At 43.7% G+C, this 15,997-nt stretch overlaps 1 protein-coding gene across 1 annotated transcript in view; it reads left to right on the top strand.

Moving 5' to 3' along the window:
* The window catches only part of B3GNTL1 (UDP-GlcNAc:betaGal beta-1,3-N-acetylglucosaminyltransferase like 1), a 254,602-nt gene extending 240,923 nt beyond the window's left edge, over positions 1–13,679 (top strand). Inside the window, exon 15 of the transcript XR_012226679.1 lies at positions 7,700–13,679. The gene's annotated coding sequence lies outside the window, so the exon portion shown is untranslated. The remainder of the gene's footprint in view (positions 1–7,699) is intronic.
* Positions 13,680–15,997: the final 2,318 nt, after the last annotated feature.

Below are 15,997 nucleotides of genomic sequence, written 5' to 3'. Positions count from 1 at the left end.
CGGGAAGGAAGGTACATAGGAATGTGGGACTTGATGTAGGGTTGTGTAGCATGGGAGGGGACGGGTAGGAAGGTACATAGGAATGTGGAAGGTGATGTAAGGCTGTGCAGGACGGGTAGGAAGGTGATGTACGGCTGTGCAGCCCAGGAGAGGACTAGTAGAAAGGTACATAGGTATGTGGGAGGTGATTATGTAGGGCTGTGTAGCACGGCAGAGGGCGGGTAGGAAGGTACATAAGGATGTGGAGATGTAGGGCTGTGGAGCACAGGAGAGGATGGGAAGGAAGATGCATAGGAATGTGGGACTTGATGTAGGACTGTGTAGCATGGGAGAGGACAGGTAGGAAGGTACATAGGGATGTGGGAGGTGATGTAGGGCTGTGCAGCACAGGAGAGGATGGGTAGGGTAGTAGACAGTGATGAGATGTATTGATGACATGACCATCACTTTTTACAATTTATCTTTTGTGTCCGCCCCTATTTCCTCATAGATTGTAGCTTGCGAGCAGGAAACTCACTACTCTTGGTATATGTTGAATTATGTGTTACTCTGTAATATCGGATATTGTCTGTATAAGTCCCCTCTGAAATAGAAAGTGCTGCGGAATATGTTGGCACTATAGAAATAAATATTATTGTGAGTGGACATGTAAGGCAGTGGAGCACTGTGGAGTGGACAGGTATGGTTGTAGACATAGATGGAGGAGGAGATGTAGGGTATTTGCAGCACTGGAGAGGACGTTTAGGGTGGTAGACAGTGATGTGGAAAAGATGCAGGATGGTGCAGCACTATGGAGAAGACGGGTAGGGTTGTAGACAGAAATGAGGGGAGATGTGGGGCTGTGTAGCACTGGAGAGCACATTTCAGGTGGTAGACAGGGATGAGGAGATGTATGGTTGTGCAGCACTGTGGAGAGGACAGGTAGGATGGTACACTGGGTTGTAAGAGGAGAAGAGGGGAAAGCATAATACAGATCTTCAGAAAGTCTTTAAAAGTTTGGATAGTGGAGACGGCAACGAATTTATAGGTATGTAGTCTACCTACTTTCTATGGATCCATACACCACATGCTGTGCCTTCCTAGGAGAGCCATTAAATAAGGCTGGGGTCAGACTTGCGAGAAAGACGGACGAGTCTCGCACGTCAATACCTGGCACTGCCGCCGGCACTTGGATCAGAGCTCTCAGCTGCATAGAAATACATGCAGCTAAACACTCCGGTCCCGAGTGCCAGCGGCAGTGCCGGATATTGACGTGCGAGACTCGTCCGTCTTTCTCGCAAGTCTGACCCCAGCTTAGGCTGGTTTCACATTTGCGTTTTTTTTCGCGGTAATTTAGCGCTAAATAGCGCATGCGTTTTTTTTTCCTATACTTTGCATGGGATGCGCTTATGTGCGCATACACATGCGTTTGTACGCGTTTTACCGCGCATGCGTTTTTTTGCGGTATGCGCTCGGGCGCACAAAATGCAACTTGTTGCATTTTTTGTGCGTCCGATTTGCCTCAAAAAAACGCATGCGCGCGCAATGCGTTTTTTTACAGCAAGACACCCATTATAAGTCTATGGTGAGCATATGTGCGCATTGGCATGCTTATGTATGCGTTTTTTTGCACATGCGTTTTTTTTTTACCATTAGTTTAGACAATGGAATTTAGGGGTTTGGGTAAAGTTAGGGTTAGTTAAGGGGGTTTAGGGTTAGGGTCAGGGTTAGGGTCAGGGTTAGGGTTAAGTATGGTTTGGTTAAGGGTTAGGGTCAGGGTTAGGGTCAGGGTTAGGGTTAAGTATGGTTTGGTTAAGGGTTAGGGTCAGGGTTAGGGTCAGGGTTAGGGTTAAGGTTAAGTATGGTTTGGTTAAGGGTTAGGGTCAGGGTTAGGGTTAAGTATGGTTTGGTTAAGGGTTAGGGTCAGGGTTAGGGTTAAGTATGGTTTGGTTAAGGGTTAGGGTCAGGGTTAGGGTCAGGGTTAGGGTCAGGGTTAGGGTTAAGTATGGTTTGATTAAGGGTTAGGGTCAGGGTTAGGGTTAAGTATGGTTTGGTTAAGGGTTAGGGTCAGGGTTAGGGTCAGGGTTAGGGTCAGGGTTAGGGTCAGGGTTAGGGTTAAGTATGGTTTGGTTAAGGGTTAGGGTTTGGGTCAGGGTTAGGGTCAGGGTTAGGGTCAGGGTTAGGGTTAAGTATGGTTTGGTTAAGGGTTAGGGTCAGGGTTAGGGTTAAGTATGGTTTGGTTAAGGGTTAGGGTTAGTAAAGTCATGGTTTGGGTTAGTGTGAGTGGCCACCTAATGTTGGAAAAAAACGCAAACGCGGTAAAAACGCACTAAAAACGCATACAAACGCTTAAAAACGCTGCGTTTTTTTCATGCATGCTCATAAAAATGCTTGAAAAAAACGCAGCAGTTGTATGCTTTTGTATGCGTTTTTCAATGCGTTTTTTTGCGGGAAAAACGCGCTGCAAAAAAAAGCAAGTGTGAAACAGGCCTTAAAGATGAGATTTAGTGCCCTGCTCAGCTTTTCTTCCCCTTCATATTAGCCATTTGGTGCGGTTTTGATAAAACTTTTGAGGTGTCGTTATGGGCGACCAGAGCCATAACTTTTTTATTTTTCTGTCAAAATGGCCATGTGAGGGCTTGTGTTTTTCAGGACGAGTTGTACTTTTGAACAACATCATTTAGCATGTTGTGTACTCGAAAACGGGAAAAAAATTCCAAGTGCGGTGAAATTGCAAAGAAAAGTACAATCCAACACTTGTTTTGTGCTTGGCTTTTTTGCTAGGTTCACTAAATGCTAAAACTGACCTGCCGTTATGATTCTCCAGGTCGTTACAAGTTCATAGACACTAAACATGTCTAGGTTCTCTTTTATCTAACTGGTGAAAAAAGATTACCAAATTTGCTAAAAAAAAAATTGCGCCATTTTCCGAGACCTGTAGCGTCTCCATTTTTCATGATCCCGGGATGGGTGAGAGCTTATTTTTACACGCCAAGCTGGTGTTTTTAATTATACCACTTTTGTGCAGATATGTTCTTTTGATCGCCTGTTATTGCATTTTAATGCAATGTTGCGGCAACCAAAAAACGTTATTCTGGCGTTTCAATTTTTTTCTCTGTACGCCGTTTAGCGATCAGTACGCCATTTAGCGATCAGTTTTGAACTAGCTGAAGAGCCCGGCGTTGCCCGGGCATAGTAACCAACTTTCATTAGTTATAACAAATTATATTGATTATATTGCACATAAAAACATTTCACATCATATATTCAACACTACAGATTTGCAACACAAATTAGCTAAACGATTACCCAAGTATTGATAGTATTTTATTTTCAACTCATTCAAGAGCCTTTTGATAAACAACATTTTTTGTTTTTTCTTTCGGTGCAAAGATGAACAGATTTTTGGCAGTTCCAACTCTTGAACAGGCCACGTAAAGCTGACCATGAGAAAAGCATGGAGATTGCAAATCGATCCCTACTACTTTCAACGACTGTCCCTGAGCATTGTTAATGGACATTGTAAATAGCAGTTGAATTGGAAACTGGAGGTGTTTAAAATCAAAAAACAAATCAGGTGGAATTCTTGGAATGAAAATGTCCTCTCCTTTGGCACATCCTGTTTTTGAGCTATGTATCTAACCCTATCCTGTGTGATACTTTCTGCTGAGCTGTGTATCTAATCCTATCTAGTATTACTGACTGCTCAGCCGTGTATCTAATCCTATCCTGTGTGATACTGACTGCTGAGCTGTGTATCTAATCCTATCCTGTGTGATACTGTCTGCTGAGCTGTGTATCTAATCCTATTCTGTGTGATACTGACTGCTGAGCCATGTGTCATCCTCTCCTGTGTGATACTGACTGCTGAGCTGTGTATCTAATCCTTTCCTGCGTGATACTGACAGCTGAGCCATGTATCTAATGCTATCCTGTGTGATTCTGACTGCTGAGCAGTGTATCTAATCCTATCCTTTGTGATACTATCTGCTGAGCCATGTCTCTAACCCTATCCTGCGTGATACTGACTGCTGAGGCGTGTACCTAGTCCTATCCTGTGTGATACTGACTGCTGAGCCGTGTATCTAATCCTATTCTGCGTGATACTGTCTGCTGAGCGTGTATCTAATACTATTCTGTGTGATACTTTGTGCTGAGCTGTGTATCTAATCCTATCCTGTGTGATACCGTCTGCTGAGCCGTGTATCTAATCCTATCCTGTGTGATACTGACTGCTGAGCCGTGTATCTATTCCTATCCTGTGTAATACTAACTGCTGAGCTGTGTATCTAATCCTATCCTGTGTTATACTGACTGCTGAGCTGTGTATCTAATCCTATCCTGTGTGATATTGACTGCTGAGCCATGTGTCTAATCCTCTCCTGTGTGATACTGACTCCTGAGCTGTGTATCTAATCCTCTCCTGTGTGTTACCGACTGCTCAGCCGTGTATCTAATCCTATCCTGTGTGATACTGACTGCTTAGCCATGTGTCTAATCCTCTCCTGTGTGATACTGACTGCTTAGCCATGTATCTAATGCTATCCTGTGTGATACTGACTGCTGAGCCATGTCTCTAACCCTATCCTGCTTGATACTGACTGCTGAGGCGTGTTCCTAGTCCTATCATGTGTGTTACTGACTGCTCAGCCGTGTATCTAATCCTATTCTGCGTGATACTGTCTGCTGAGCCGTGTATCTAATACTATTCTGTGTGATACTGTGTGCTGAGCTGTGTATCTAATCCTATCCTGTGTGATACCATCTGCTGAGCCGTGTATCTATCCCTATCCTGTGTGATACTGACTGCTGAGGCGTGTATCTAATCCTATCCTGTGTGATACTGACTGCTGAGCCGTGTATCTAATCCTATCCTGTGTGATACTGACTGCTGAGCCGTGTATCCAATCCTGTTCTGTGTGATACTGACTGCTGAGCCGTGTATCTAATACTATTCTGCGTGATACTGTGTGCTGAGCTGTGTCTCTAATCCTATCCTGTGTGATACACTGTGCTGAGCCATGTATCTATTCCTATCCTGTGTGATACTGTCTGCTGAGCTGTGTATCTAATCCTATTCTGTGTGATACTGACTGCTGAGCCATGTGTCTAATCCTCTCCTGTGTGATACTGACTGCTGAGCTGTGTATCTAATCCTTTCCTGCGTGATACTGACAGCTGAGCCATGTATCTAATGCTATCCTGTGTGATTCTGACTGCTGAGCAGTGTATCTAATCCTATCCTTTGTGATACTATCTGCTGAGCCATGTCTCCAACCCTATCCTGCGTGATACTGACTGCTGAGGCGTGTACCTAGTCCTATCCTGTGTGATACTGACTGCTGAGCCGTGTATCTAATCCTATTCTGCGTGATACTGTCTGCTGAGCGTGTATCTAATACTATTCTGTGTGATACTTTGTGCTGAGCTGTATATCTAATCCTATCCTGTGTGATACCGTCTGCTGAGCCGTGTATCTAACCTTATCCTGTGTGATACTGACTGCTGAGGCGTGTACCTAATCCTATCATGTGTGTTACTGACTGTTCAGCCATTTATCTAATCCTATCCTGTGTGATACTGACTGCTGAGCCGTGTATCTATTCCTATCCTGTGTAATACTAACTGCTGAGCTGTGTATCTAATCCTATCCTGTGTTATACTGACTGCTGAGCTGTGTATCTAATCCTATCCTGTGTGATACTGACTGCTGAGCCATGTGTCTAATCCTCTCCTGTGTGATACTGACTCCTGAGCTGTGTATCTTATCCTCTCCTGTGTGTTACCGACTGCTCAGCCGTGTATCTAATCCTATCCTGTGTGATACTGACTGCTTAGCCATGTGTCTAATCCTCTCCTGTGTGATACTGACTGCTGAGGCGTGTATCTAATCCTATCCTGTGTGATACTGACTGCTGAGCCGTGTATCTAATCCTATCCTGTGTGATACTGACTGCTGAGCCGTGTATCCAATCCTGTTCTGTGTGATACTGACTGCTGAGCCGTGTATCTAATACTATTCTGCGTGATACTGTGTGCTGAGCTGTGTCTCTAATCCTATCCTGTGTGATACACTGTGCTGAGCCATGTATCTATTCCTATCCTGTGTGATACTGACTGCTGAGCTGTGTATCTAATCCTATCCTGTGTGATACTGACTGCTGAGCCGTGTGTCTAATCCTCTCCTGTGTGATACTGACTGCTGAGCTGTGTATCTAATCCTATGCTGTGTGATACTGACTGCTGAGTCGTGTATCTAATTCTATCCTGTGTGATACTGTCTGCTGAGCTGTGTATCTAACCCTATCCTGTGTGATACTGTCTGCTGAGCTGTGTATCTAATCCTATCCTGTGTGATACTGACTGCTGAGCTGTGTATCTAATCCTATCCTGTGTGATACTGTCTGCTGAGCTGTGTATCTAATTCTATCCTGTGTGATACTGTCTGCTGAGCTGTGTATCTAACCCTATCCTGTGTGATACTGTCTGCTGAGCTGTGTATCTAATCCTATCCTGTGTGATACTGACTGCTGAGCTGTGTATCTAATCCTATCCTGTGTGATACTGACTGCTGAGTCGTATATCTAATTCTATCCTGTGTGATACTGTCTGCTGAGCCGTGTGTCTAATCCTCTCCTGTTTGATACTGACTGCTGAGCTGTGCATCTAATCCTGTCCTGTGTGATACTGACTGCTGAGCCGTATATCTAATCCTGTCCTGTGTGATACTGACTGCTGAGCCATATATCTAATCCTATCCTGTGTGATACTGGGCTCCCCATGCAGTCTGTGTCAGAGGGTGGTCTGTGTTGGCACGGTAATAAATTGTGTTATTTCCAGCTTTACAAAAGGACGATAACAGCATAGAAATGATAAGAATAATAGGCCAAATTGTTTGGTGAATTGGAACGCGCGGGGTTAAAATTTCACCTCACAACATAGCCTATGACGCTCTTGGGGTCCAGACGTGTGACTGTGCAAAATTTTGTGGCTGTAGCGACGATGCATATGCCAATCCCAGACATACACACATACATACAAACATACACACATTCAGCTTTATATATTAGATGGGGTGAAATTTTCTTTATATATTTTTAAATCTATTTTTTTTTTTAACTTTTGGCTTGCTTCAATAGTCTCCATGGGAAGCTAAAAGCTGCCATAGCTTGATCACCTCTGCTACGTAGAGGCGATGCTCAGCTCGCCTGTATGTAGTAGAATTACTGCATTGCTATGAACGCCGACCACAGGGTGGCGCTCATAGCAATCCGGCATCAACAACCATAGAGGACTCAAGGAGACCTCTGATTGTTATGCCGATGCATCGATGACCCCCGATCACGTGACGGGGGTCAGCGGTGCGCGTATTTCCAGCCCGAAGGCCGGAAGCGCGCGTTAAAAATGCCGCTGTTAGTATTTGACAGAGGCATTTAACTAGTTAATAGGTGCAGGTGGATCGCAATTCCATCCGCTCCGATTGCGGGCACATGTCAGCTGTTCGAAACTGCTGACATGTCCAAGTTTTGATGCGGGCTCACCACCGGAGCCCTCATCAAAGCAGGGGGTACTGCCATTGGACGTACTGTTTTGTCCAATGGCAGTAAGGGGTTATCTTCCTCGCTTTTTCTTGCGGAGGAGACTTTGATGATGCAGATTGTTGCAAATGCTGGCGTTCTCCTTTAATAACCCCATTGTTTATATACTTTACACAATGCAGGCTGCACCATGACGCCATCCTGCAACCTGATCCTGGCAGCAGAGGAGGTGGCCGGCGCTGTTCAGACATGTATCGATATTTCCAGCAGGTGTCACTTGGGAAATGCACCTGAAAGCAGCTGCCATTGTAACAGATCTCCAGCTATTATCAACACATAGTTTAGATAATCTGGGTATTGTCAACGGAGGCGTGGATCAGACGCCAGGAAGGCGTGAATAACCTTAATGGGACCCAGAGGCTGAATATACACATCATTTCACACTTTCAGCCTCTCCCTGCTCTGAAGTAGCTGATAACAGGGAACAATAGACTGAACTCCTTTCAGACTGCAGGTGCAGGGTCCCTTTAGGGGAACGTGTTGGTACAGGTGTTAGACGCAATACCAGATTTTAGCTTCTTGGGCCTTTTCACAGAGTACATGTAATAAAGATGTGAAGTTTGGGTTACCAACTACTGGTGAACTGCAATGCCCAGCATGTTCTGACATTACCAGAACAGTAGGAGACCTAGGATATGGAATACATAGCTGCTCATTTGTTGCATTGCACTATTGAGCGGCAAACAGCCAGGAACACGTGCCTACATATAGAGTGTCTGATTTCTTTTTTATCAAGTCATGTCAAGGCTAGTTAAAGTGTCGATATGGACTTTTAAGATGGCTACTTCAAATAAATGGTGCTAGAGTTTCTGTCCTCTTCCTCTCTGAAGATGCTACCTGCACAGGACAAGAAATAGCCGCAGCCCTTGTACAGCTGGAGGTGACCTAAGTGTAACACGTTGCATGTACGGATCATCCACAATCATCACATCTGTTCTGCTCATTCAGCTGCTCATTAGCCGCCAGGAAACATCTCGCTCGGCCACTTTTTTCACCATTTCTATGTAATGCTGGGTAATACGGTAATTTGCAGGTGGACTCATTAGCTAACACTGGATTACTCAGAGAACACTTACTGGCTGTGCAGGTACCACGCGACCTGCGGTGGAGCTGTCATGAAACTGACCCTTCATCATCATGTCATGAAAAGCTATGCAATTCCTTATTTTTTTAAGATCTCTGCTTGCATTCATTGAATGGACGTATCTATGCTGTCTCCAACCTTGGTCTCCCAGAGGCGCCATTTATTTATTCCGCCATACATTGGCTCCCGGCTGGAAGCAGTAAAAGTATTTGGAAGCATCATTTTCCCCCACTCTCTATACTAAGTGACTGTGAGATTTGGGGTCGGGGGGGTAAGGAAGGCGAGATTTTAAACGGATGCGACATGGCAGATCCAAACAGAAATAAAACAAAGAGGCCACTCGATCTGCAACATCTGGACTTGATTGAGTAAGCAGATCCAGATGAGGCGCAGACTGCCTTTCTCAATGCTTCCTGCCAATTCCAGGGTAGGAGGGGGAAGGAAGGCAGTGTATCAGTCCACACCAGGAGGAAAATGGCAGTGGAAATGGACCTGCATCGTTAGAGATCAAGCTGTTACCCTGTTCCTGTAACCTAAAGAATACTTTATCCCTCTGTAATTCTGGGAAGCAATTAACCAGCAATGCAAAAGTCAGCGTACCCCTGTGCATATGGAGTAACAGGTGCTACTGGCGGGTTTTTAAGTTACAAGGGTGGAGGTGGCTACTGTTGAGGAGGGGTTGTGGCATGAGGCCATGTAGTCTGCAGAGCTTCCCGCTTGTGTATTATAATGGGGGACAGCCTGTAAATCACAGCTTATTTACATAGAACTGAAAATTAACTCTTTACAAGCAGTGGTATGTACTGGGCATGGACAGGACACGTATGTTACTACTATACAAAAAGATGCATAAGACACCACAATGCTCCAAAGGACCCCTCAAAAGCCATCAGTCCCAAATACCTACAGTGCCCATAGGTGTAGTCCACCAGCTTTTCATAGACCCAGATGTATCCCCACAATACTTAAGATTTTCATCCTCTCACAAGTGGGTTTTTAAGTTACAAGGGTGAAAGTAGCTTCTGTTGGGGGGGGGGGGTTGTGGCACAAGACCAGGTAGTCTCCAGAGCTCCCTACCTGTGTATTATAATAGGGGCCACCTGGAAATCACAGCTCTTATGCATAAAGCTGGAAATTAACTTTATAAGCAGTGGAAGGTGCTGTGCATGGACCGGACATGTATGTTCTATACAGAACAATGTATAAGACACCACAACGCTCTAAGGGTCACTTAAAAGGCCAGCAGTCCCAAGTACCTACAGTACCCATAGGTGTAGTCCCCCAGCATTTCATAGATACAGATGTATCCGATGTATGGCAGCAGTAGCACCATATGCAATGAATAGGCAGTGACCCACAAAGTTCAAACGTAAGTCTCTAGTGTGTTATCGTCACACAGAAAAGGTTCCAATCCACGCAAATGCATATAACTTCAGTGCATATTATCAGTGTTCAATTCACACCAGTTCATAGCACTACATAGTACAAGGCATCCTTTAGACTGCAGTCACTACACACGCTAGTCCTCCACTGACTAGTTCCCGTGGGTGTCCTGCACCGTTGTATCACAGTCCTCGATATCCTCCAGGCACAGGACTGTCCACATCCGAGAGCAGTTACAGTGGACGACTTGCATCACTGTGTGCGCTGTCAGTGCCAGGCCTATTGGCTCCACTCTGTCCTGTGCTCTGAACACCAATTGCTCTGCAGAGCAACAAGCACCAACTCACTCTGGCCCTGCCACAGACTCACTCAGAACTCCTCAGATCTCACTAACCCTTTCCTGCAGGGCTTTTATCACAGCAACCTGTGGCTTTCAGTCACATGGAAAACCTGGGTCCAGAATGGAACAGACTGCAACACTATCATACTGCAATCTGTTTCAAACACAACATCCAGAGCAGGTTTTCCCTACCTCTGCCTTGGACACTAACATGTCCAAGACTAACACTTTTATTATCAGTCTGCATTGCAGTCACAGCTATGCCCGTGACTGCCATGCACACCTATGGTCTTCATACACCCCCACGTGCATATCCTGGGGAAACTACACAGCGACCCCTACTTGTGACATCGGTCATTGCTTCCCCATTTCAATCCCAGTTATGCCTGTGACAACAATGCATCCTCATAGCCTCAATACGCCTCCGTGCGTATCCTGGAGAGAACACACAGTGCCCCCAAGCGGTAACTGGGGTCACTGACTCACACCGCACAGTAAAGAAGATTTGCATTCTCTCACAAGCTATCTTCTTCCTGCCTTCTAGTCTTTGATGCCATTTTGGCATTGTATTAGTAAAATAGGGAGAACACCATGAACACATCGAAGTCAATTAATTCAGAAGGTTGAGCAGTCAGTAAAGTGGCCACCGCCCTGTGTAGAGCTTCATAGGGATTGGCCAGGTCACAGGGAGCAGCACAATACATTGTGGGTGTAATGTATGTTTTTCATTTTCTTCCCGCACGAATGACTCAAGCATCCGTTGGCCAACAACTGATCCTGCATCTTCAGCAAAGGGATGGACATCCTATATATAAAGAGAAAAGTATGGTACTATGTCATATGAAAATTGTAAATGCTGGGCATTCACAGGTGAAATCAGATGGCACGATTGGAGACACAAATCCTGGTCCTGTGGCCATTTCACTGTTCAAGAGAAATTAAACTATACTCACAGCAATAGAAGAGCGCCCTCATATTGGGTAACTAAAGCACTGCATAAAATGGTCATTACTGAAGAATACGTCAGAATCTCACAGGCTCTCTACTTTAGTTCTGACTGGCACTGATGGAGATGCCTTTTGGTAAGGCCATTTACGGAAACACTCAGAAAACTCGTAGAATTAAGTTTTATTTTTAAGATAAATGAGCTGCACTAAGGAACAACTCGGGTCACTTCTAATATCGCCAACTATATTGTTTTTCCACCACATTCAGCTTTATATCATACATACACCATCTATCCTATCTCTTTTTCCCCTGGTTGTTCGTAAAGACTTGGAGCAGTTTCCCTGAGCATCGATCTGTATGGATCACAAGCCTGCAAACAAACTCTGACTATGTCACCAGAAGACACACAGTAGATTTAAGGAACCCCCATATTAGTAGGGTTCTGGAAATAGTGAAAGCGTGCTGAACATGTTGGTTATTACTCTTGCTCACTTAATTTGTAGCTTTAAGAACTTTGGTTGACTTGGCACAGGTTAACCTGGGGTGCAGAGTCTCAGGCAACCTCTGTCACAAGGAAGGGAGGACTTGGGTCAATAAAAATTCTAAGGGCACTGCATAGAATGTCCCATTCTATTGGCCACGACAGTGGTCTGTGACCGCTGGATGGGAGGAGTACCGACTCTTACATTAAGCTATTCGTGGTTCTTTTGATTAGCCGGCCTAGCATGATGCTACATGTGCATCACGCTTCAATGATTATGTTGCGCCATTGGCAGTTAAGAAACGGTACTCCCTCTCTGGCGTCAACACACGTAGTGTCGATACTGATGGAATGCCACATGCCAATCGATTGGCACCAACTCTAGTCACAGGGAGACTAAATAGTTGAATAGATTAGGACAGTTGTCTGTTTGGGAGGAGCAGCTGTACAATTAGAATAAGGGCTGTCAGGGTGTGACGAACCTTCAGAGAACACATGGTCATGGTCCAAACCAGAAGATGAACTACAGATATCAGGCTAAGGGTCAGAGGAACACCTCAGTCAGGAACAAGCCAGAAGAAAGAACTAGAACAGATGCTACAGATACCAGGCAAGAGCAAGCCAGGAGTAGGAACTAGGAATAACATAGGGTGGAGAATACGCAGCACAAAAACCAACCCACATGGTCAAAGACAATGAGTCGAAGCTGAAGTATATTTTTAGCAAAAGCACAACCAATTTGGAATTATAATAGCTGCAGCAGAGGCCTGGGAACTTCACATTTAAAACGCAAGTTGTGTGCACTCACCACTTTTTTAACCCAATGACCCCCATCACAACAGCACTGGTGGAGGAAAACAATGCTGGAGCATAGCAACATGTGCACTTTACATTGATGTCTTGTAATCTAGAGGCTACCACATGGATAATCACAGGTATCATTACCTCATGGTTTCTTCATTTAGTACATATTCATAAGACCTCAGCCAGACCATAATACTCCAACATACCATAGTTGCCTGTTCCAATTTATAGAATCCACATGCAAAACTTTACAAATAATGTTCTCTCCAGGCCCTGTTGGAACCCAAAATTTACCTTACAGAGGTTATATTACAGACGAGTCACTGGGAGGAATTCACAATTCTGCTTCCCATTTTGGCATGAAAAAGCAAGAAATCCCAGGTTGTGTAATAAAATCTTATATTCTGCCCTGAGCGCCAAAACCATCCCATCATTTTCCCTTCACTTATGTTGCCGTGGACTTTTTTTTATATAACTCAAGGAAGATGAAAAGAAACCGCAGGAGATCACATGATTAATCACTATACTTTATGGAAAGAAAAAAACTAAATTTTAATCATAAACCTACTTAAAGAAAGAAGTAAGTATGGAGAATCAAGTTTCTACATTGGGAGGGGGGATAAGACATGGCAGCCATCCACAAAAGCTGCTGGACCAAGTGGATCAGTTGGAGCTCTTAGTCCTTTTAGTGTGAGGCCACATGCCAGGAAGAGGGCCCGGCAAGACTCTTGTATTATGTATTTCACTCTGAATTGATTTGGATGCTGTTTTCTTTTTCCACTGTGGTCTTTGCCTTGATTAAAACATGTGCACAAACTTAGGCAGGTCCAACATGTGCACTCAGAACCAGAGAGACTTTTACAAAACGCTATGAAGATTCCACCAACCAAGTAGGGGCAAGATCAATCTGTACATTGCCTGACAAAATGTGTACAATTATGACATTTTTCTGAATCTCAGTCTTATAGATCATGCTCATTTTTATTTCACCCTTTGTTTATTAGGAGAATTAGGTCAGATGTTTGGCATGGAGACTTCATATTGTTAAAGGCTTTTAAAGTATGTGGTTTCTCTGATTATTGTGAAAACGAACACCGCATTCCTTCATTTTCCACTGTGATCATTGACTTGATGAAAATATGTGCATATATTTAGTCAGGCCCAACATGTACACTCAAAACAACAAAATCATCGAAGATTTCACCAACAGAGGGCACAAGATTAACCTGCATATTGCCTGTCAGAAAATAAAGATTTTACAGGTTCTCAGGTTTTTAGAGCAAGCTCTTCTTGTTTTCATCCTATAGCTATTAGGAAAATTAGATCTAATATCTAGAGGTTAGCTTTGAATTGGAGACCATGAATCAAATTGTGAAAGTCTTTGAAGGTGTATGGTGTTCATGATTATAACAGTGGACACTGGTAGCAAGGTGGTTAAGTTCTGTATAGGACTGATATAGGATTGAGAACCAAGATTGATACTAAGAAGAATTAAATAAATTGAAAAGAATAGAAGTTCAGAGAGACAAGGTTGAAATTAAATTGGGATAGATGACTTGATATGGCTGTGGAGAGATGGTTAGTGTGTAAAAAGAGATCATGGTACTGCTGGGTATTGGCAGTAGAGACCAGAGTGAAGCTTTGGAATGTTGGAAAAAGAAGAAGAAGGGACCAAAGGTAGTGGCAAGATGCATAGAGGATGGATTTGGGATGGCCAGCGTATGTTAGGTACCAATCGAGAGGATGGGTCAGGACAGTGGAAGTAACAAGTGCTCTGGCATTGTGTAGAGAGCAAAGAGCTGTTCCTAGTATGTTGGAAATATTTTGAGAAAATACTAGGAGGAGTCGTTTATTGTTAGGACTTCCGAACAAGTCAGACTTGGAAAAATCTGTTGGAAAGAGTTGTCAAGGTGTTTTTTTTATTATTTTGTTTGGGGGAGCAGTGAAGGGTTTTAGGTGGATGGATCATAATTAATTAGGGGACTTAAAATCTTTGGTGGATGGGTCAGGACTTCTGTCAGGGTATTAGAGGTATAGGGTGTTCGCAGGAGATTGGAAAACAAAGTTGTTGGGTTATGGGGTCAAGACTAAGGTAGGGGTGTTTTCAAAAGGAAGTATGTTCAGTGAAGGGGTCAAGACTCATGCCTGAGTTTAGGAAAAGGGAAGGAGAATAAGTCAGGACTAGTGCCAGAGTGTTAGTAGAGGTACAAAGGGGTTGCCAGGATTTGGCAGCACAAGTATGGGTCTGATTTTAATTTTGGAACGTTACACACATAAGGACTTACAGAGCAGAAAGGCTTCTTTCTTTCACAGTCGAGTGATTGAATCGAGCCTCCATAGTAGGGTGCATGTGTTTTAGCTTTCTATACAGTACAGCCCTGTGGTAAGTAAAACTGGAGTGAAGAAATAACAGTGGTACTGAGCAAGATGTTCCCACATAAAAGAGAGAATTTGAGTGTGATTTACAAAGGACGATCACATTTCATACCCATGGATCATTTTCCTCTGGATGAGAGATGTTTCATTTGGTGGAGTCTACTCTGAACATATTGCATATTACTTCTGACTTAGTGAAAGTTCATCCAGCGGCAGCGAGAAGGTTCCAGGTCAAGTCCCAGCCAAAATCATAGCTGCTATTCTTGCCTGGTAATTATAGATTTTGCAGCATATATCAATGTTGAATGAGCATCACCAGTAATAAATAGTGCCTCCTCTAGTAAACTTGGTTGCCGCAGCCTGTGTCATCAGGTATATGTGAGAAGTAGTGTGTCTAAGGTTCAGTCTGGTCTCCTATTGTACCAGATGTTGTTATGCACCTAGGTTGCATATGTTAACAATTCACCCATGTGTCTCTGCAACGGATGAGTATAGTCTTCACTTCCATCGTAACAGCATGTGAAGTTAGAGGGAATTTAATCCTGATGTACAGAGAAGAAATCATAAAACCACACCTGATCTCTGTATGCACTAGTATAATAAGCAATATTCATGAGAAAGCAGGAACCAATGACATCATCAAAACACATTATAATCATGAACATAATTCCTATCATGAACATACATCCTATCAATTAATCAGGACCTAGTGACATGCTAGAAACACTTCATATTCATCAGAATACAGCCCATAAATACATAAGGCACAAGTGACATCATAGAGACATTTCATATACATGAAAATACAGCCTATAAATACTGTACATTGGGAACCAGAGACATCATAGAGACACTTCCTATTCATGAAAATACAGCCTATAAATATATTGGAAATCAGTGACATCATAGACACTTCATATTCACAAGAATACAGCCTATAAGTGGAAGTGTGACATAAAAACACTAAATATTCATGACAATACAGCCTATAAATACATCTGGAA

This window comes from Dendrobates tinctorius, unplaced genomic scaffold (assembly GCF_039654945.1).
Source record: "Dendrobates tinctorius isolate UK_male_01 unplaced genomic scaffold, ASM3965494v1 ptg000014l, whole genome shotgun sequence".
Lineage (NCBI taxonomy): Eukaryota > Metazoa > Chordata > Amphibia > Anura > Dendrobatidae > Dendrobates > Dendrobates tinctorius.
Note: the sequence above shows the minus strand (reverse complement) of the source record. Positions and strands in the feature narration are given on the sequence as shown.